Below are 22,252 nucleotides of genomic sequence, written 5' to 3'. Positions count from 1 at the left end.
TATTTTAGGACTGAAGTCACTAAATAATGACATACATTTGAGTTTCAGACTTTGTATCCTGCAGAAAATGGATGGTACCTCAAATCCTGTTATCCTAGTAACTTTCTAAGTTGTTTTTGTGACTTTGTCCCCACCAACTATGATTTCAGGCTTTGTCAAGATTTCTTGCACTATAAGGCCAAGAAGTATGCTGCATAGTAAGACATCTAACAAAACAATCCCCAGTGTTCTAAAATGTCAATAAAATAACCAGATGATTAAACATTTTGACAAAACAAGAACAATTAACTGTAATGCTCCCTGTTAACTATATACTGCTTGTTCTCTTGCTGAATTATTACATTACTTATATTCCATTCTTTTCGATAGCCTAGTTATGTGCATTATAAGAAGGTATGTAAAACATAACTCTCATCCTATTAGTGGAAGAAAACTCAACAAAGTCAGCAGTGACAGGGGGACTTCTGTCCAAAATGAGGCAGAGATTTTAATTATGGCTCTCAGAAATTTGCTAGAATAACAAGTTTTGAAATAACGTGTATGTTCTATAGGATATGAAGTGTGAAACTGAAATGTCTGTCATTATTTAGTGACAACAATCATCAATAATTTGCCAGAAAATCACAAATGTTGTGAGTAATAGGCCAAAAATATTAGGCAAAAATCAGGACATTTTATGAACATCTACATGGTTGAAAGGTATATATAAAAATGGCTCCCTACCAATACCAAAAAATAAAAGAAAAAATTTCAAACATAGCTCTTCGCCTTCAAATTTGCTTTTTGCGAGGGGCAAGCCAGCTTGCATGCCCTGATGTGAGGGGGGCACACCAAACATATATATATATATATATATATATATATATATATATATATATATATATATATATGTGTATATATATATATATGTCTACTTTGATAGAAAACACATTTCACTGAAACTCATTTCGTCGAAGCCTCATTTCACTGAAAATGAATTGCCTGAGCACAGTTCTCTGAAAGCTCAAGTCACTGAAAACTCATTTGACTGAAACTCATTTTGTCTAAACAGGTATATGCCCTGTTCCCTACTGTAGTGTGATCCTGGAGTTAGTATATATATATATATATATATATATATATATATATATATATGTATGTATATATATATATATTTATATATATATATATATATATATATAGTTAGGGGGGATGTGGGGGGATATGTCCCCCCACATTGGGGGTGTGGGGGGCATAGCCTTCCACATAGTTTGGGTATATATTATTTTCTGGAAAGAGTTATTCATTTGATTTGTAAGAATCCAAGTCTATGGTTTACACCATTTAAAACAGGTGGGGGTACACCACCCACACCCCCCCCCAGTGTGAGGGACTGTGCCCCCACACACCCCCTTACTAAATACGCTAACTCCAGGATCGCACTACAGTGGGGAACAGGGCATATACCTGTTTAAACAAAATGAGTTTTAGTCAAATGAGTTTTCAATGAAGTGAGCTTTCAGTGAATTGTGCTCAGGCAATTCATTTTCAGTGAAAGGAGGCTTCGACAAAATAAGTTTAAGTGAAATGTGTTTTCTATCAAAGTAGACCCATATATATGTAGAGGGAGAGAGAGAGGGAGATCATATCTTGAAGGAAAGGGAATATTCTAAGAAATGGTAATCACTGATCTTATCTTCAAGTCTGGATTTTGGGTCATTCATTCTCCATATCCCTGGACTTGGCAATACATTTCCCATGATTTTATATGAGTACCACGTAAAACACATTTTAATCTTTAGGTTGGCAAAATATTAAACTGTAATAGTGACATTCATAAAAAGTGCATAAAACCATGTAGTGCTGGCAAAACAAGCTCTACTGCATATCTGGAAGAGATGAAATACAGAGTTGGTAAGCAAATGATGCTCCCCTGTATCTTCTGTTTTTTATAACCATGTGAATCATGGATTGCAATGTCTACAATAAACAGAAATTTATGGCGGATGATTACAGATGTGCCACACCAAATGCACATGCAAAAACATGTATATCCCATTTTTTTGGTCCTAGCTATCAGCAGCTCAGTTTTGGCTCATTTGTCTCCTGCTTTCCACTGAGTATACTCCCAATCAGGTGGAGCTTCTTGGGCAAAAGGGACTAGGAATGGGGCAGCAGTAAATCAATGGTAATCAGTGGTAGGGAGAGGTGTGGAGATGAAAAGTGCAGTCGGGTGGTAATGGGGATCTGGAAGTGAAGAGTATTACATACATTATGATGCACACCTGTGCTTTTTTATTCCCAGTGCATCTTCAGTATGCAAATGTCACCTTGTTGGCTTGGCAAAAATTGAGCAGTGGATAACAAAGTCTGGTATGCCTCAGGACCTAGGGTGACAAATCCTTCTCAGACATGCCACATGTCTAGCCAGCCAATCATTTCATGCTGTTTCAAACCTTGGCTTCCACCAGGTACTGAAAATGATCCATCCACACCCATGAGACATATATACTCATCCCCCTGCCAGCTATATCAGGTACTTGAGCAACTAGTCATGTCTTGGTCACCTGGGCCATGGTCATGGCTTTATCCTTCTATGCAATAAGGCTGGATAAAATCCTACAAGGTGAATGTACTGCTCACAAGAACATAAATAAATAAACCTTCACCATAAAATTGTGTCACACGCTCCAAAGATCTAAACCTTGTCATCACAATAAACAAAACATGCTGGAGGGATAGGTTCCTGACCCAGAGACTCCACAGACTCTGGAATAGACTGCCCATACATGTCAAGCAGAGCACCTCTTTGGCCCTTTTCAAAAGGAACCTTGATGATTGGATGGGAGAAAGGAAATTCATCCCAGGGATCACGTCAGTCGCCCTGCTAGACATGAGTCCAGAGAAGTAAATAGTGTGGCAAAAAATAGCCAGGGAATTGTTATGGCTAGGCTTGTATAGGCCCTAGGGCCAATAGCCTAGTACCAACCTATGAACCTATGAACCTATTACAAATAGTTAACCATCCCATACGATCTCCAGTACCCTTGTCCTAGTCCTCACAAGAATGACCACTTCTTGCATACCTTCATATGTATCATTGTGCCTTGTTAGCTCACACCATAAATTAGTGACACTTACCATTAAAACTGTTGATACCTCCCCTGTAAATACAGCTACATTTATGGACTTCTCAAAAGCAGACCACCTTCTATTACTTGATGAGTGAAGCACACTGCACACCACTTTCAGCTGATCCCATTTCTAAAGCTGCCTATGTCTGTGACTTCAACTCCCACTTAAATAGTTGCATTGACAAGGTAGACCCTATCCACACCAAATAAAATAAGAATGTTAAAAATAAGCCCCATTGGTGGAATATCTATGTTAGTAAATTATACAAGAGAAAAAATGCTTAATTCTTATAAGAGTAGCAATATTTACCTACCTTAATTATAACTTAAGCATACTTGTAAAGAGCATAAGGGAACCATTAGAATTGTCAAAGCAGAGTATGAACTTAAAATAGCCATAGACACCAAACATAAAAGGGGATTCCCCCTTTAACTCTGTCAGAAATTGAGAACTTATACCTAACAACAATGTTCAGAGCTAGTCCACACTAATATTCAAAGTGTAGCTACACTGGGGCAAAGGTGGCGACCACCCGAGATGCAGAATAGTAGGCAGTGTGATAGACAGATGCCGATTGGTTGGCTATGAATTATTTCCCATAGTGGAATTTTTGGTACAGAAATACCACTTTTGTGGTAACAGGTGAAGTGGATCTCTTGCATCTGGGCTTTATGTGACATATAACTTGAAACAGAATCATTAATCCGGACATTGTAAGTCTCTTAACCCTAGACCATTATCAATTTTCATACGTATAACTTGCAACAGAATCATTGATCTGGACATTGTAAATCTCTTATTCCTAGACCATCATCAATTTTCATATATATAACTTGCAAGAGAATCATTGATCTGAACATTATAAAACTCTTAGCCCTGGACCATCATCAATTTTCATTAATTTGGCTTTTTCAAATGAAGGTCCTGCCTCTTTGATCTCATTATTATTAAATCAATCAGAGCAGTGGAGAGCACTTATGCAGTACATATAATATAACTGAATGTGGATAAGGCCTTTGACACTATTCCCTATGCAGGCGTTATTGACAGACTAATAAATATGAATATAAATCCTTATGTTGCACCGTACGCAGCTAACTTGATTTGTGAGAGAACCTATGTGGATAGGATCACAGCAGCTACTTCTGATTACAAAAACTTTACTAGTGGTGTATGTAAGTGCTCTTTGTTGGGCCATCTGCTATTTGGCATCTATCTTTCAGACATTCAAGACAACACTCCAGGCTTGTGGTTATCAAAATTTAAAGATGACTATAAATTGAGTGTTTTCTATGACCTTCCACTGATTCACATTTTCTCCAGTATGGGTTAGACCATGTTAACAATTGGTACAAATCAATAGTCTGACAATACATGTGGAAAAATGTAGTACAGTTCAGTTCAGTAAACAAAATTTATTCCTATGCCATACAGATGACATGGCCTTCCAAACAGACCAATCATAAGGGACCCAGGCATTCTTGCTGAACATTTCTTATCATTTGATCACCATATCTCTACAGTAGTTTGGAAAGCCTTTTATCTGTTTCATCTAAATTACATAGCTATCTCTACTAGATCCACAGAAGTCTTAATTCTGTTTTACTCATAAATCATCAAACTCTTATTGAATATAATGAACCTTTTGTCCTGTATTTGTCTAAACTTATCAGTCAACTTGAGAGATCTCAGTGACTCATGACTAAAATGATCACTGACCTCAAAGCTGAAGTTATCAGGACAGATGCACAGTTCTCTGTCTGTATTCATTCATTTATAGACTTCTCCACGGTGATCTGTGTCTTCCCTTTCAAGCCATGAAGGATCCAATTTTCTTTGACCTCTTGTTTCCATACAGAACAAAATGGTATTTCACATAACCAGCTAAAGGAGCTATACCTTCATCATTAGATACATAAGACATTTCACCCATGGAAAAACTTCTGCTTCATGACATTATCTTCAAGGTAAACCCAGATAATTGGATGAGTAATCTCTAAACTAAACTAAAATTTTTCCTAAATAACCATTGGCTATGTTCATGTAATAACCCTGGTTAGCTGTCTTTTTTTCCATCTTCATCTGATTCCTTAACAACCTTTCTCTGTCATCTTTTCTACAAACTCTAACAGAGTATTTAATCTTCTTCTTCTTTTCTTTTTTTTACCATCCTAGATTTAGATTCTACTCAAAAGTTTATACAACCTGTTTCAAGGTTTAATTGCATATGTTTTTTTTTTCCTATGTTTGTATATTGATGTATATCTTGACATTGTTTAGTAGTATGTAGTGGAGCTTTTCTCCTCGGGCCTCCACTGAAAATGGACATATATCCAGTTGGACTAGCCCGGTAAACAAATGTAAAATAAAATAAATAAATTATCTTGTCTTGCCCTCCTTTTGGCTTGAGGAATCTTGTACTTTCAAATATTTTTTTGTTGTTTTTTGGGCTAGGCTTGTAATATCTTGCAGACTGAGTGCCTAGTGTTTATCAGTGCACCTGTGAGTGTATGAGCCAATGTCTGTGAGATGCAAAGACAAGTGCAGATGAAGCAGATACTGGTACATATGCTTAACTCAGCACAATGTTTAGTAAAATAAGCAAGTGTGAGTGACAATCCATGTAAAAAAGCCAGATCACATATTAGAGATATCAAACAAAGCCAAACCAATAACATGGTCATGTCTGCCTAAAACCTAGTGTCAGTATTCCTCTTTTAGAGCAGTGTGTCCTATGGTGATGTCTAGTTTCATGATCACAGACACTGTGATATAAGGCTTTTTCAGTTACTTTACATATTATGCACAATTGACCCCCACCTGCTCCTCATATCTGTGGTATCAGTGTCTGTCTATTCCATACTTGGAAGCACTTTCCAATACATGTACTTTCATTTTCTTAATTTTCCTTTACAGTTTCTCATTCATTTCTGTGGGACAATTTATTTTAATGATTTGTCTGCTGAGCAGGCCTTCACATTGCATATCTACATATATTTTTTATGAATAGCTTTCCTTTCGTGCTTTACTAATCTAGTTCTGAAGTAAGTTGTTGGTCTTTTTACAAAAATTAGGGTATTTTGTTGTAGGTTTTCTACATGGTTTTGAAAAGTAGTTTAGTTGAACTGCTATTTCTATCCCGCAATGAAAGAATTTTAAACTTATCAGTAGAAACATCTAAATTCAAAATTATTCCTTAAGTTTGTCTTCTACAGACCTCAGCTTTCCTAACTTTTCTTTGCTCACTTTCTTACCTTTTTAATTCTGACTCATGTCTGTTTACTATTCCTTCCCCTTTTTATCTATCTTCCCCTTTACTATTCCTTCCCCATTTTATCTATTTTCCCCTTATCCTAATACATACCTTTATTTTTATCATCCTACCTTAATATTTGAAAAATTTATTTTAATTTGCACGCTGCTTCTTTGCTGTGCTGGAATTTGCTGGACTGGACTTAAAGTCTTCTTAAGACACACAGTCTTGCTGTGCTGTTTACTGCTGAATCAGAGACACAGAGCTTTGCATGACTCCATCTATCTGTTTAAAGCACCAAGCCTTTCAAATTGCACACTGATAAAGAAATATATTTTGCAGCTATAAGCACAGTTACAGATAACTTATTAACAAATGACACATACTCTTTCTGTCAGATTGTAGCATATATTTACAACATTTTCCTTCATTACAGATATGAATGATGACTTCTACAAAATATGTCTCTCTTTCCCTCTCTCCCTTAACTAAATTACTGCAGTTGTTATATAGAGTGCTAGTCACGCACATAGATTTTGTTATTTCCTCTTCATATTTTTTTGGCCTTCTGTGGGAAGTCACATAATGTCTGTTTTTAGACTTTCCTATTGTCCTGTCAGCAGTTCTGCTGATGTGAAAATGCACAAATGCACGCAATCAGAAGTATGAAAGGAAACATTTGTTCTGTTCCTATTGAAAAAAACTCACATATTGCTGAGTTTAGATATTTGTTCTGTAAACATGAGAAAAGCATATGATACTTGCTTTCCAATATTACTTTGTTAGGCTTTTTCTGATGCTGTGAAGAGAATCCTGTCAGTTATACATATAGTATGAATGCCCATTTTACATTGCTAAACTCTATACATATATTCAAACAAACTTTTTATTCTATGCTTTATCTTTCAGCATATTTACAACAGAATTAATTTCAGCCTTATATTCATAATCTCTAACAATATATTTTTTATATTTTTACAGTGTCACTCCCTTCCTTCCTGCCTTCATATGTTAATATCCTACCCCCACCTTTTACTTGCCTTCTTAATTATTTATAATAGTCTCCTTCCTCCTTTCTTTGAAATTCCTATTTTTCTACATTTCGTCTACTGAAGAGGTTTGCTGTTTTTTCTATACTGCATTTATCTGCATGTAAAATATGTTTTTGCTTATTCAGCACTTTTGCTAATATGTGAAACTGTGACCTAGCCTATATTTGCTTTGAAATTCTCATATTAAAAGTACACATCACTGTAATATATCTGTATATATCCCTATGTGCATCTCTATATCCATCTTATTTGTCTATCTCTTCAGATCTATCTATATGTCTCTCTCTCTCTCTCTCTCTCTCTCTCTCTCACTCTCTCTCTCTCTCTCTATATATATATATATATATATATATGTATATAAAATATATAATATATATAATATTATATAATATATAATATATAATATATACTATATATATATATATATATATATATGTGTGTGTGTGTGTGTGTATATATATATATATATATATATATATATATATATATATATATATAAATAAAATCTACATATAATACTTTATTGTACTTTGCTGTATTAAGCAAACATTCCTAGTTTCTCAGATATTAATTTAAGAATTCATGATGGCATTTGTCTATTAATAAATGTAATTTGCTCTATATTAAAATAACTTAAGATATCCCTTGCTGACGCACGTCGTTGATCACATATATGCAAACTGTGGAGAAGCAGGTGGTCCCGTGCAGTGATTCAAGTGCTAATATCCCCACCAGCAGACTGAGAGTTAGGCTCCTAATGAAAAGTGATCTCATTGCCATGATACTAGCAAGAGCACAGATCACCCTCATGGCTGCCTGGATGATTGCTGCTTAGAGGTTTGATACAAAAAATGACTGTTATATTTACTCATTGTAATTGCTATTTATATAATTCTACACATGTTAAGCAGTGAACTTATTGCATACAAACTGACATAAGTTACAATTTACTGTTTATGAAAATGTAATTATGATTTTTATCTGCCTGTGAACATTTGCGATCCGTGTATATCTTAATCTTTCTGCTTACATACGTTTGGTCTGGGTCATTGCTGACTAGGCTTCTAGAACTTGTTCTTCATCTTCATCATCATCAACATAATTTTTCTCATTTTCTGTCTGTGGTAGATATGTCCTGTCAGCTATCTCCATCTCTCCCATTTCAATGGCACTCTACTACCTTCTTCGACAGCCATGCCTGGCTGTCTTAGGTCTTCTCTCTCACAATCCATCCATCTATTTTGTGGATGTCCTTGTTTTCTCTTGTGTGCCTTCTCTCTGGCCTAAATCTACTTCATCAGGTTATCTTCTGCTTTCCTGTACATGCCCAGAAACCACAGTAACCTCTTCTTTTTGATAGTCTCTGAAAGTGCAGCTACTTGTGCTTCTGCTCTGATGTCCTCATTTCTTCATCTGTTCCACGGGGTGCATTTTACCACCATTGTCAGGTACTTCATTTTCATGGCATCAGGCTTCCTCAGCTGCTCTTCTTTCACTACCCAGGTTTCTGTACATACAGAAGTACTGGTCTCACTGCTGTTTTGCACTTTTTACTTTTCAGCTTCTTTGGCATTCTTCTGTCTTATACTACCCCGACACTCAGCTTGGCTGCAGCCCTCATTCTGTCTTTGACCTCCTCATTCAGACTTCCCTTTTCCACAAACACCCATCCCAAGCTGTTAACTTGCTCCACTATTTAAACTTCTACCTTATTTATCAGCTCCTTGTGACTTCCCCCATTTGCTGTCATTGCAGATGTCTTGTCTGCACTCAGTTTCTTCTCATGTGCCTTTAATTTTGCATTCCATTCCCCTACCCTTTGCTGAAGTTCATGTTCAACGTCTGCCTGTAATGCCATATAATCTAAATACAGCAATGCTGACCTGTCCTCTCTGTCCTGTTTACTAATGTAGTCTATCACCAGAACAGTAGTGGGGTCAGATATAAACCAAGATGTACACTCACTCCTTCTGGAAACTCCACTGCAAATTCAAACACCATTGGTGCTTGTGTCTTTGAGTCCTTTTACATCACCTGCTCCAGGATTATCAATTTTTCTGTGACATTAAAACATCTTAGGACTGCCTATATCAACTTTAGTGGGACCTTGTTCTGTGCTTTCTCCAAGTCTTGGAATGCCCAGTTGGGCTCATCTCTTGTTTCTTCAACTACCTGTTTCATTGCAAACTCTGGATGTGTTGCATCCACATTTGAATGGAAACTGCTCATCTCCCATCTTACATTCTACTATACATATTTGTTTATCAGTCAGTCTTTCTGGAACTTTCATGTAGTATAACAGGTGTTTGATACCTCTGTACTACCCACAGTTTTGAATGTACCCTTTGTTCTTGTACACTGGCACTAGTTTGCTTATTTTCCAGTAATTTCTGATATGCTTTTCTCTCACTGTGTGGATCCTCAGGAACCATTTCTAACTATCACACCCAACATTGTGATCATATCTACTGTGAATTGACTTCAATTTATTTCCTTAGTGCTGTTCTTACTTCTTCAAGGGTAGAGCCCACTTTTTATCTTATTGTAGGCTATGTCTGAAGCAGTACAACTTCTGTGAAGTTTTCTTTACTCAGAGGCTGCTGGAAGTTTTTCTTTTTTGATAGTGTGTGGACTGGTAAGCAGCTTGTTGCTGGCATTCATTATAAAGGCTGTCTGATGACAATCTAATTTATATTTCTGTCTTTACCTTGCAACCTGGTAAAGTTTTTTTGTGCCATCTACTGTATCTGAACCTGCTAGAGGACCTCTGATGCCTTGCTCTTCACTGTTGCAGCTGACCTTTTAGCCCCTTTGTTAGCCAACCAATATTCATTCTCAGGCTTATCCATCTTTTCTATCTCCCACTTTTTCCTGTACTCTTTCTATATTTTGATGACTTCCTGGACTTCTGTATTCTACAACCAGCATTCCTTATGCACCTTATTTCTATACCTGACTCAGCTGAATATCTATTCTACAGTCCTCACACATGCTCTTTTGAGGTTCCGCCATTTTTTCTTCATTTCCACCTCTTTCTTCTTTATCCCGAGGTGCTAGAGTACTGAGTAATTCCTTGAAGTCTTGGGCATTCTCTCCAGTCAACTTTCAGGTCATCAGTCTAGTCTCTGTTAATCTTAGATTCTTCTCTGACAACTACATGCAACTGATTGTGCTTACCAGTGGTTTATGCTATGTTCAAACTGCTTACTAGGGATGACTTGTTAGTTTGTGATTCTCCCTTAGTGTCCTTTTCATCCTAGGGAGAAGTCTACCTGAGTTACACGTTGGCCACTTTGCATGTGATCTTGTGATTCTGTCTCTTTTGCTGAACCATGTGCTGGCCTGTATCATGCCCTTTGCAAAAATGAAGTCTAGATAGGCTTCTCCTTCTTTATTCCTGTTGCCCTACCCATGTGGCTTCAGGCAGTCATCATACCCTGTAGTGTCTGTACTGACGTGCATTTAGAGCTCCCATTATCAACAACAACTCATGGTGTCCTGTTTTATATAGTGGGTCCTGCAACTGCTGCCTGAATGCACTGTTTTCATTGCCGTCTAAACTTTGTTGTAGGGCGTACGCTGAGATTGTGCATATTGCTCTATCCTTACACTAGAGTCTGATTGCCATGAGTCTGTCCCTAATAACAATGACATACCATGCTGCCTTCTGAAGACTGTCTCTCACCACAATTCCCACATCTGTCTTTGTTTTTTCTCCTTCTAATTAATATATCCTGGATCCCATCTCAAGTGACTTTGCTGCCCTGCCCTTCCATCTTGTCTCCAGGATACAGAGGAATTAGTAGAGCTGTAATTAAGTCATGTGGTATCCTAGGCAATCTCCTGACTAAAATCCCCTCAAATGAGAATGAAAAAATAAAAAAAAAGTCTCAAAAGTTGAGAACTAAAAACAGTGGCTGCTGGTGACTTCAAATTAAAGGGGGGCTGCAGGAGGCAGCTCAATGAGTGGAGCCAATGGGAAGGGGTGTGGTCAACTAGAAAGGGGTGGAAACCACAACAACTGGAACTTTAATTAAATATGCTGCCCTGTGTGCCAAGCCATCATTATGAGAGCCCAATCAAGACAAAATAAAGTGTAGAAGAAAAAAATATTTCAATACATTGGCTACATGACAGCTTACTTAATATCTAGATGGAATCACAAAGGTTGTGAGGAATGAAAAAATAAATTACTTTTTAAATACATTACTGGAATGCCAGACAAAGTCAAATATATAAAAAACAAGCAGCACTCAACTCAAACCACTTCTACTTGCACTAGAGTTCTAATTATAATTTATATTCAGATTTATAAAATTACCAAGTAACATGCAGAAAGTAGCAATCACTGTGTACCCCCACTTGTAAAAAGGTTTCTTATCCAAAAAAGACCTGCTGCCTGACAACAACTATCTATTTGTTTCATGGGGAAGACATGATCAAAGTAAAAAATGAACAGCAAACAAGAAACAAGCTCAAGATAAATTGCTTAAAGGATTACTCCACAGGTTATGGACCACACATGATAGATTGGCATTCTGTTTAGTTTGCAGGTAAAGCCTGCAAAGATGACTGTAAGTATCCAACAAATGTAATGAGCTTCTGAAAATACTGTAATCCTGTCTTTTATTACAACTACTGTCATATGCATTTCAATACCTAAGGCTTATACATTATCTAGTTATGTAAATATTCTCTGCATGGCAACAACAAAAAGGCCTTCAATGTTTGTAATTCTATAACAGTATGCTTATTAAAGCTTAATTGCATCTTACAATTTCCAACAATCTTACCTGATGGTCATTAAAGCATTACTACTTAAACACAGAGCAATATGACACTGCAACAGTATGCATTTTCTGAATAATAAGCATAAATCAAAGTATAAAAATATGTCAGAAAACCAGAACATTCTGCAAAATCAAGGACAGATGAAAAGCAACTGCTGTACTTGTGTCTACCTTGGATGGGGGAATACTCTGCACACTTATACTGCATAACTGCTCCTTGCCTTGCTTGGAATCATCCAGAGTCACTACATGGGGGAGTGGGGTGCAACAAGTATGTCACAATTTGAAATGTCTCTGGCTGATGGTGATGGCTCTGACACTCATACCTCTCAACCTCAGAGCAAGAAATCTGCACAAAGCCATACATAGAATTGGGGCACAGGCCCAAAAATAAGGACAATTTTTAAATATTGCTCTTATAAACTTAGAAAGATAATAGAATAGTAGTAAGTTTTGCATTAGTATGAATTTTCTGAAGGGTATGAAGTCCGAAACTCAAATGTCTACCATTATTTTCTAACTTCAATCTTTAATGATTTGCCACTAATTTGCCAGAAAACCACAATTTTATGAAAAATGGACAGAAAATGTGATGCAAAAATATAAAATTGCCACACAATACATCTGGGAACATGTCAAAGAAGGGACACCTTTTTAATATTAGTACTGTTAACTTGAGCAGCTGACAAAATAAGAGAATCTGCATACATTTCTGAAATAAAAGTAATCTATAACTCTGATCATTACAGTTATTTATAATTGTAAACCCTCCATGTTTTCTTGCAAAATTGCCATTTTGCAGAGGGATTATTAGGGGGAGAGCAACATTTTGAGCCAAAATTGGGGACAGTTGAGAGGTTTGGATATTCCTAATGCTATAAAGCGATTGATTTGCACATATCTCTCAACCTCTTAAAGCAGAAAATCTGGACAAGGTCAAATATATTAGGGGAAACATACAAACAGCATTAAAAATTGCTCTTGTATAAACTTAAGACAGTTGATAGAATAACATGTCTTGCTTTAGCATGCATTTTTTTAAGGTTTTTAAATCTGAAACTCAATGTCTGTCATTATTTAGTGACTTCATTCTTAAATGATTTGCCAGAAAACCACAAATTTTATGAGGAACAAACTTAAAATAAGAAGCAAAAGTCTATGCATTCTGCAAAAATATGGACAGTTGAGAGGTATAGTTCAGCCGGGGCTGTCTTTGAGTTTTCTGCCCTTCCACCCTCACAAAATCATGGTCGAATGGATCCTCCCTCCTGCAGCCATTCCAATGTCCCATTTGTTGGTTATTTCACCCTATTTACCATAAACACTGTAATGTGCATACTGCTTTACTTCTGCAATGATTTGGATTTGAAAGGTTTATTTTGCATTTTACAGCACAAACACTAATAGATATCTGCTAAACAAAGCAATGCAGTCTCACAATGAAAATAGACTTAGCATTAAAACTTCTCTGCCCTTGAAACTCACATTCATTGAAAGAGCATTGAAACCCACATTCAAAGAAAATATATTTTGCCAGTGGCAGATAAGGATTAACTTTGGGCTGTTTTCAAATCATAGGCCCCTTGCACATGAAACATACACATGCGTTTTGATATACCTTCCTGAATGTATTAAATTATATTCCTTGCACAATGCAGTACAGTTGTTAGAGGGCGTTTTAAATTATTGTTTTGAACATTTTTCCAGTAAATAATGAAACAAAATGCATGCACCAATAATGACAAAACTGCCTAATTCAGAATATTTACATCATAAAAGTCTAGTCAAACTTCTACAGTCCACCAGTATCAGTAAATATGCACAATCACTGAAGAAGTAAAAGCCATCTAAATAATTCCACATTAAAGAAATCTGCAACTAATGAAGAGGTTGCTACTAGCAAACACCTTTATATTTCATTGTTTCATCTACAAATAAAGTGCCTGTTGCCTTTGAGGAATATATTGCCTATGTTGCATTAAAAAAATGATAAGCTAGTAATATTGCAATAGGGAATGGATGGCAAACTGATAACAGGTTCATAGTTACTAGGTATCTTCTCCAAAAAGGACTGCAGCATCCAGCCTCTTTACAACACAGTACAGTATCAGCAATGCATTTACCTACTGTGGGAGTAGAACCCACAGCCTTCTGCATCAAAAAGTAAGTACACTACCTGTTGTGCTATTAACAATGCAACCAGACTCAGCATAAGCAGCACTAAACTTTTGTTCCCCTGCAGCTCTCAGCTTTTTGTAAAATCTACTTGACACTCAGATGAGTCTCTGAATGTTGCAACACAAGAAATCTGAAAAAAGCCAACATTTATTGGGTGGGCAGACAAAAGCCCAAAAAGCAGGGACACATTTTAAACATTGCTTGTATAATGTTGGAAAGTTGCTAGAATGAAATGCTGTGTTACCACCATCCATTTTACTGCAAAGTATTGAACGCAGGACCCTGTGCAAACTAGTCAGAGCAACATACCACCATGACAAATCATCTGTTGTGTGAAAGAAGGGAAGACTGAAACTAAAATGGCTGCCATTTAGTGAATTCAGTACTTACTATAGCTGTCAACCTCTTATCACAAAATACCTGAACAAAGGCAATAATACAATATGGCAATAAAGCCCACAAAGATATTCAGTGAATTCAGCTCTCACCATAGCTCTCAACCTTAGCAAAAAACAAACTTAGACGAAGCCAATAATGGGGGAATACAATCCCAAAAATAGGGACAGATTTCAACTATCCATATTATAAACTTAGAATATTGCTAGAATAAAAGGTCTTGTGGTACCATGCACTTTCTGAAGAATCTGAAGTCTGAAATTCAAATTTCTGTTATTTTTATTTATTTAACATTTGTTAACCAGGAAAGTCTGACTTGGAACAAAAGCCAGCTTTCAGCAGAGGCCAAGGGAGAAAACGTCAGACATATGTCTTTGTAAGATGGGAGAACATACAGACTCCACACAGAAGGCACCCTAGCCAAGAATCAAACCATAGAACCTGTAGCTGTTAGGCAACAATGCTACCAGTGAACAACTGCACTACCAACTGTGTAAGGAAACAAAAATACAGAAACCACAGATTTTATGAGGAGCAGAACAGAACAAATATGAGGCAAAAATCTGCAATTTTTTTTTTACAAATGGTGGTGGGTAGGGAATTCAGGCACTTGCCTCCTGCACCCAAGTTACAGGGTTCAAGCCTGGGGCATTTTACACACACACACTATTGCTTGTAATACTTGGGTCCAGGGCCTTCCATCGCTGTATAGCTCCATAGAGATGTCACTGATCCTCTGTTGAAGTCCTTCCTTCCTGCGAGAGCAGGCCAGCCTGCAGGCATTGCAGTCCAATCCCTTTACAGACTATGCAGTTGTAATTAACTGCATTGACTTCTGGGATGTTCTTGACTGCTGTGTTTCTAATACAGACTGCTGCTGAATCAGTCTGGAGCTCTGCATGTGCTCCAGACTGGTTCAGCAGCAGTCTGGATGTCGGAAATGCTGCGAGTATGCATGTGTGATTTTTGCCCTTATTTATTTTAGTTTCTTTCTTTTACAGCTGGGGTCTTTCTTCTTTCTTTTACAGCTGGGAGGGCTGCAGTCCTGCAGCCCAATAGCATGGGCTACCCCTGACTAAAAAGAAAATTCAGCATGGAATTGTGTTCTTTCTGAAGATGACTCCCCAAGTAAAACAAAGAGCTTATGCAAACTCCTTGCTATAGTTGCTGTTACACTAAGCTGCTATACAGCTGAGTAAGTTCAGTGCAGCATTCTGTTAGAAAGCCTGTGGATTCCTCAGGGAATGCCAATGCTGCACTCATGCCCTATTGTCAGCTGACAGTCATGGTCCTTAACTTATTGTCCTCTGACCAGCTTTTCCCTTTGCCTTGCACCAGTCATGGCTCTTAGAATTAGGCCAATTTTGTTGATAATACTGTTTTCTTTTAATATACATACACCCATGCACAAATACGTGTGTACATACACACACCCACACACACACACACCTATTCCAACACACACACACACACACACACACACACACACACACACACACACACACACACACACGCACATACGCACATAAACTGTAACAGGTTTCTTGGATATATTTGACATCCTCTTCATCATCAGGCCCTCATAAATTTGAGTGTTATTCATCAAGTTAATGTACCACAGATCAGGCTTGCTGTGCCAGGGACTAGTGTAACAAAAGCCTGTTTTGATTTGTAAAAGCAGTGACGCAGTGGAGTTTGATACTGTACATCATGTCTTACTGTAAACATTAATCAAATTCATTAAACAGACAAACAGTTTAACATTGCTATAGAACATATAGTACTATTTTTGTATAAGGAGTACAGATTTATCCAGTAATTATAGTCTGTAGTTATTTTATTTGTTTTGATTTAAATAATGTTTCTGATTTCTGTTCCCTGACTCTGTGTGTGTGTGTGTGTGTGTGTGTGTGTGTGTGTGTGTGTGTGTGTGTGTGTGTGTGTGTGTGTGTATGTGTCTCTCTGCACGCATGTATTCTTTTTCCATTCTTCCTTTCTACTTGTTTCCTGTTAAGTGATTGCTATCACCTTCTTCAACTTTTCCAACTTTTTTTAACTAAAGCTTCAGTATTTAGTTTCTTTCTGTCAGGAAGTTCGTATTATCCCAATACTTTGTTTTATGTATTAAGAATGTGCATGCAAGTATGTGTTGTGTGGTCATGCCGTCATATGAGTGCGCGTGTGTGTGTGTGTGTCTGTGTGTGTGTCTGTGTGTGTGTCTGTGTGTCTGTGTGTGTGTCTGTGTGTGTGTGTGTGTGTGTGTCTGTGTGTGTCTGTGTGTGTGTGTCTGTGTGTCTGTGTGTGCCTGTGTGTCTGTGTGCGTGTGTGTGTCTGTGTGCGTGTGTGTGTCTGTGTGTGTGTGTCTGTGTGCGTGTGTGTGTCTGTGTGCGTGTGTGTGTGTCTGTGTGTGTGTGTGTGTGTCTGTGTGCGTGTGTGTGTGTCTGTGTGCGTGTGTGTGTCTGTGTGCGTGTGTGTGTCTGTGTGCGTGAGTGTGTCTGTGTGCGTGAGTGTGTGCGCATGCCTGTGTGTTAATCTATACCCTCGTGTGTGTGTGTGTGTGTGTGTGTGTGTGTGTGTGTGTGTGTGTGTGTGTGTGTGTGAGTGTCTCTGCACGCATGTATTCTTTTTCCATTCTTCCTTTCCACTTGTTTCCTGTTAAGTGATTGCTATCACCTTCTTCAACTTTTCCAACTTTTTTTAACTAAAGCTTCAGTATTTAGTTTCTTTCTGTCAGGAAGTTCCTATTATCCCAATACTTTGCTTTATGTATTAAGAATGTGCATGCACGTATGTGTTGTGTGGTCATGCCTTCATATGAGTGTGCGCACGTGTGTGTGTGTGCGCATGCCTGTGTGTTAGTGTATACCCTTGTGTGTGTGTGTGTGTGTGTGTGTGTGTGTGTGTGTGTCTGGGTGTTTGAACTGTACATCTTCTCAAAATATATTATTACCACGTCACACTCAAACACATTGCAGGATAATGCTTCTATGATGATCTCTATATGGTAACAATGATGCTGATGTTGATAGAATAAAAACACACAAAGTAAAGGGATTTATTATCTTCTGGCTACACAATGATGACATTACTGACACTTGTTCATAAAGACATTTTCTGGGACTATAAGAATGCAACTATTTTAATACCACATCAGTGACTATATTTCTAAATTAATTTACAACACTGATTCACAACAGTATTTTTTTCCCATTTTTATATAACTGGTCAAGGCTGTCACATCTTTTTTGCTACTAGTTGATGACTTAAAATGTTGTCAGTTTTGTGGTTATTTACAATGTGCTTTGACATAGAATTGTGTTTGCATCATCAAGAGATGTTAAAGTATGTTACTAGGCTTGCAATCTAGGGGACCATTGAGGAGCCTAGCCAACATTTTCAGTTGTTCCACAGCACTGTCTGATTAAATGGCAGGCAAATGACCATGCAAGGAATCAAACTATGTGCCCCATGAGCTACAACTCGTAGCCTTAACCTTCAACACCAAACATCAATAACTGTGGGGTCTTCTTTTGAATCTGCTAATCGTGTTTCATTATCAAATTTGTTTGAATATGTAATATAAGTTGAAGAGAGTAACATGAATATTTCCATTCTATTTTTATGGATATTATAAGATTTGTTTACCAATTTAAAGTATTAGGTTTTATTTTATGTTTTTTGTTTTTGTTTTATTTTATTTGAACCAGAACATAAAGTAAAAATAATCATTCCTTTATAGAGGAATTCATGCCTGCATTGCATAAATTCACTTACCTTTCTAGTTTGAAAATTACTTTGAGAGTACTTGCATTGTCCAAATAATTTACTTTCAGGACTGATTTATCTGTGTTGGAATATTTTAATTTAATGTGAATTTAATTGAATTCTGGCACTGTGTTTGCATTGAGACTGATAAGAAGCATTGTTCTCAGGCAGTGTTTTAAATGATCTTTCACTCTTAGCTTAAATTCTTCAAGCCCTGCTTCAGCAAAGTAAGCAATATTAGGAGATGGGGAATTGCAAGGATGTCTTGAGTGAAATGACAAATGCCATTTAGATTATTTCTGAATTATTAAACCTCACTGATTTCCTCCATATGTAACTCCTTTCCAGTAAGCAGCTGCAGTTCTAAATGCATGCTAACATTAACATTTCTGGACAGTACCACAGTTTTTAATGTATTTACATTTAAACAGAATGCATCACCATTATTCTGTTTCATGGAAGAATGCTTTGCAGGGTGGTGACATTTAACACACAGACTGCTAGCAAGCTACCTGTGTTGTAAGAAGTGTCAGTCACACACACACACACACACACACACACACACACACACACACACACACACACACACACACACACACACACACCTACTAATTATATATACTAACTCCATGTTCACACAAACATGTGGTAAGGACATATATATCCCAACCCTGGAATTTCTTAGATGTAGGACATCTGTCAACCAGCTGTTTAGTCAGTCATAAATGGTTGACTAAACAGGGGTTGACTAAACACACACTTGACCAATGGGATGGAATCTATATACATATACATGCGCACACACATATACATAGGTATATATTTATATATATATATATATATATATATATATATATATATATATATATATATATATATATATATACAGTAATATATATGTGTGTGTGTGTGTGTGTGTGCATGTGTAGAGATACATATATATATATATATATATATATATATATATATATATATATATATGTATATCCAATTGAGCATGCATAGCCTCCACAGCCAAAAGAGCTGTTTGCCAACAACCAGTTATTAAACCGGTACTTCACTCACAGATAACTGCATTCACTGAACCAATGCTAGGCACTTACTGAACTATACACATTGATAAACAGTGGAACTCTCACCCAACAAACAACAGAAATTTCTCACCAATTACTTAAAACTACATTGAAAACATACCTGTCAACAAAATGGTCCTGTATTTGTAAAACCCATTACTAACACCTCTTCTTAGTCTAATCATCTCCCACCTACATTTTAAAATCCCAATGGAATCATATCTGTCAAAAAAAAATCATACTGTTGTAACAGCACTAAGTCCCCTCTTCTGCAATGAAATCAAATATGTATCATAAAATCCTTATAATTTCTCACCTGTCTATATGTCCCAAGTAAATAACCGGTTGGAAAAAATTATATATGCTGTCTGGTTTCTAAAATGTTGACTTGACTTTATAGATAAACTGTAAATTAGTTTGAAATGTTCTTTAGATATGTTTGACTTTAGCATGCTGTAAATAGTATATAGTACACTTATCACAACTGAGTGTCGTGTAGTACACTTTTCTTGTTAACTTATGCTAATTACCTGTGAAAAAGCATGTAATATGAACCTTTCCTCCCCAGGCCTCCAATGAATAGCAATTTTGCCCAATCTGGCTTTCACACTAATCAAAAATTAATATATAAATAATAAAAAATAAAAAGATATTTTATCCTGTATTTTTCACCCAACCCTAGCTAGGCTACTGTGTAATACCTGTCTAAACACACACGCACGCGCACACACGCACAACATTTTCTACAAAGCTGCAGGGCACCCTAAAACGTTTCTCAAATTACCTTGTAGGATTCTCAGCATGACCCCCCCCCTTTACATAACTCAGTCATGCCTATAGAGCAAACTGTGTTGTGTGGCTTGCCACCTGAAGTGCCACTAACTAAGACATGCTTGCCTGTATCTTGGCTGCTGGCTTACTAGGCACTGTACTTTTCCAAACGATGTCTTTTATATTTCAAAAGCAGTTACAGATGCATAAATGTGGCCACAGTGTATCCCAGTTATGCATCTTTAAAAGTACATTGTGAAAATGTAATGGTGCCACAGGAGACTTTAAGAAAAATATAATTTTATCTGCTTTGTTCTGTAAAAAAGACAGTCTACTGCTGTGCAATAGACCACGTGCTTTGCTCTGTGTAGTATAGTGGTAAAGACAGCATGATTACAAATAGTGCCTTTGATCTGTGTGTGCTTCTTTAAGGCATCACAAAGTGAATAGAAATGTTTTGTTAAACCATCCATTAGTGGCTTCCGTAAACACAGAGTGAGACTGCTTTATAACTGGAGACAGACTGATGCCTGTTATCACTGTTGTTCTAGCCAGTTGGGTTGTCAGCCAATTATCCATCCCAGGGAAGATACTCTTCTCATTGCTTGCCCGTAAGAAAGTTGTCACACTGCATGCCTTAAAACTGGATCTCCTTCAATACCGTTTGTCTTCCATTAGTGCATTTCAAGTGGTGAAAGGGGCAGGACTGTGCCTGCACCAACAGTATGATCACTATATTAACAAGCCACCCTCATAAAATAGTGAAGCAAGACTGTGCAGGAATATAATATATGGTTTCTGTCAGCATGTTTGAAATAAAGTAAATTCAAGGGGATTAGGCAGATGATTTTAACATTTACAGTTCAGAAGTTTCAGCATATTGTACAAAGAAGTCATTTGTGCTGCAACGTAGTGGTAATGAGCATCCGCGCAAAATAAGAGCAGTTGTCTTTGGCCATGTGCCAAAGTAGTGTTGGAAAAACAGCAGTGAACTCAGAGAACCCATCAGCACATGACAAAGGTATGTATACTAAAAGCTCTGGTACAAAACATGCAATGGTATCTGCTGTCTGAGTGACACTGTGAAATGCACTAAGGAAGCAGGGATTTAGCCAGAAGTGTCGGGGGGGGGGTTCATCTGTTCCACTGGCAGCTTCTACTGGCTTGGGGGAGCAGATAACGTTATTTTGTCTGGAACACTGAATTTATGGAACTAGTGGAGTGCAGGCAGTAACAGTAAGGTGATGAATGTTCTAGAAGACAGAGACAACTGGTAGTAGAGCATCTGGAATCAGTACAGTACAGGTCACAAATCAGAACGAGTACTGGGATGACACAATAAGCAGCATGATTTTTCATATCTTTACTAGTATAGGAGCTCTGTCACTTGTGCCTGAGAGGCTGCAAACTAGTGCTGCATTTAACTTTTTGACCTAGAATGTCATGCGGTCAGGGCTATGTTATAGAACTATATCTATACATCTATAGCTATATCTATATCTAGATTGCACACATCACTTCGATTTTTTACTTGCATAGTTTGGATTGTGATCCCTAGTCTCACTGGTTAAAAAGTTGTAAGCATACCTCTCAGGTATCTCGAATTATACAGAATATTCCCAATTTTGTCTCAGTTTTTTAGCCTCTCCCTCATAATTTTTTTTTATTTTCTGGTAAATCACTGAGGATCAGAGTAATATTAAATTGCTATCTCTGATTCTGGCCCTTGGACCCTCATTATTTTAGTCTTTGTCTTGTGGTAGAGCTGTTAGAGTTGTCACCTCACAGCAAGAGGTTCTCTAGCTCAAGTCTCGGCTGAGGTGCCTTCTGTGCAGAATCTGCATGTCCTCCCTACAGTCA

The sequence above is a fragment of the Protopterus annectens genome, chromosome 2.part2, assembly GCF_019279795.1.
Source record: "Protopterus annectens isolate FY-2018-M chromosome 2.part2, PAN1.0, whole genome shotgun sequence".
Lineage (NCBI taxonomy): Eukaryota > Metazoa > Chordata > Ceratodontiformes > Protopteridae > Protopterus > Protopterus annectens.
Note: the sequence above shows the minus strand (reverse complement) of the source record.